At 48.7% G+C, this 2,231-nt stretch overlaps 1 long non-coding RNA gene across 1 annotated transcript; it reads left to right on the top strand.

Moving 5' to 3' along the window:
- The first annotated feature begins 719 nt into the window (after positions 1-719).
- Positions 720-2,031, top strand: LOC120857571. Its single transcript, XR_005719697.1, has 2 exons — positions 720-1,025; positions 1,838-2,031. It is a non-coding gene; the product is annotated as an uncharacterized LOC120857571 (long non-coding RNA).
- Positions 2,032-2,231: the final 200 nt, after the last annotated feature.

The raw sequence follows: 2,231 nt of genomic DNA on the forward strand, positions 1-2,231 counted from the left end.
CTGTGCATCCCGAAGTACCCTGGCCACGGCTCTGGTCACGTGGAAACCGATGTCCCCAGTTTTATCGGTTTATCTCCTGCGACGGCATCTTAGTCGTCTCTGGGGCCTCTCTGGGCGCCTGGCACCTTGAAGATGCTCGATTGATGTTTCAAGCCACCCCAGCTGGCTTCCCAGGTCTCCCTAGAGAGTACTGAGCCCTCCAGAGTGGGAGGCACTGGAGCTGCAAACGTGCAGGTGGTAAAACTCCCTTGCAACTACGGAAATGCCTGGGCACCTCAGCTCCTGGCCCTCCTCTTCAGCTTTTTTTCTTAACCTCTGATTTAGCAGTGATCAATTAGTCACGCGAGAACCTCCTTCCTTGTCCTTCTGGAATGCTTCTCTATAAGGCACTTTTCCTTTGAGGGGTTGGAAAAAAAACTAGGGGACTGAATGTACTCACTGTACGAAAGAACTGGGAAAGGCCAATTAACATTCCACTAGGAGAGAAAATGATTTCTCCCATCAGCAATAAAAACTGACAGCTCTATCAGAAAATGAGCCGGGGAAAACCTGCAGAGGCTGGCGGGGCAGGTGGGGCGGGGAGTGTGTGCCCTGCTCACTGAGGGGTAAGGATGCTGAGTGCAGAGACGGCTGCTGGGAGTCAGGGGAGCTCAGGCAGCCAGAGGTGTCGCTGTCTGAGGAGGTGACCCACGGCTCCCGTCCTCACTGATCTGGCCCCCAGGCAAGAAGACGAGCCCTGTTCAGGTTTTATCCCTGGAACTCAGAGCTTCGACTCTCCCAAGGGCTTCTCCCTGTACACTCGTTTCCTCTGACCTTATCATAAAAGGAAGCCACGTGATATCTATTTATGGCAGCAGCGTGGTCTGGGGAGAAGAGGCTCTCAGCCCTGTGAATTTCAGGGGCTGATGAAATTGCTCCTCTGCTCCGGCTCTCTCCCTGCCAGGAATGAATAAACGGGCGCGGGGGCGGCCAGAAGAATCAAATGCCAGCTATCTGACAGACAGGTGCCTTCTTGAGTGCTATGGGTGGGTAATTTGGTTTTCTAAATCAGAGCTTATAAACCAGGATAGGAGTTAATAGAGCTCAAATGCACTAGCTTTAATATGAGAGGAAGTGCAGAGGAAGAAAGAGGTAGGGGGAACCCTCATTTGGCCTGGTGGGGAAGACATTTAGCTTTAAAAAATGTAACCACTCACTTTCTGTTTTATTTTTCTAACTTAATTTTTTTTTTTTTTTTCTGTTTTCTGGCCACCTCCTGCAGCATTCAGGATCTTAGTTCCCTGGGATTAGAACCCATGCTCTCTTCAGAGGAAGCGCAGGGAGTCCTAACCACTGGACCTCCAGGAAAGTGTGTCTATTTTAAACATAATTATGTTTTGCTTTAAAAAAAAAAAAAAAAAAAAAAGAGGGGGGCAGTAAAGAGCAACTGATACCAAAGAGATCTGAGATTAGAGCAGTTGTTTATTTTCATTGGAAACATGTCGACAGGCAGTTTGGGACCATGTTTTGTTCGGAACCATGTCGTCTCTGATTTACAAAAATGAAACAGAGACAGGAGACCAGGGTCAGTGTCTAAGAGCACCAGCTCTTCCTCAGGCATCTGTGTGACTCTCATGGGGAGGCAGAAACTGGCTGGTGAGACAGCAGGGATCTCATTTCTCCAGACACTTGTCTTCAGCAGACATTAGCGGGGGGAAAGCAGAGGTCTGGGCCAGCACCGTCAGAGATGACGGCTCTGGGGCTATGTGGTTCTCTGAATTGCTCCCAAATGCTTTTGAACTGGGATTTCAGGTCTCATGTCCAAAATGTTCCACTTTCTTGTGTGTTTTCTCTATAGCAGATACAACAAGGCAATAAACTGAAAACCTTCCATACCCAAGAACTGATCCTGGATGAAATCAATAACTTCAGGTACATTTATGGATGCCATGTCCTCAATGGGTTGTTAGAAGGTGTCTTTCAAGTTCCGTTGAGGTTAACAGCAGGGAAATGTTAGCTGTTGTTAACAAATAAATGCCAAACTGTTAATGAGTTGTGTGTGTGCTCAGTCATGTCCAACGCTTTGTGACCCCATGGACTGTAGCCCGCCAGACGCCTCTGTCCCTGGGATTCTCCAGGCAAGAGTACTGGACTGGGTTGCCATTTCCTCCTCCAGGGGATCTTCCCGACCCAGGGATCGAGGGCACATCTCCTGTGTCTCCTGCATTAGTAGATGGATTCTTTACCACTGA

This window comes from Oryx dammah, unplaced genomic scaffold (genome assembly GCF_014754425.2).
Source record: "Oryx dammah isolate SB20612 unplaced genomic scaffold, SCBI_Odam_1.1 HiC_scaffold_29, whole genome shotgun sequence".
NCBI classification, from domain to species: Eukaryota; Metazoa; Chordata; class Mammalia; order Artiodactyla; family Bovidae; genus Oryx; species Oryx dammah.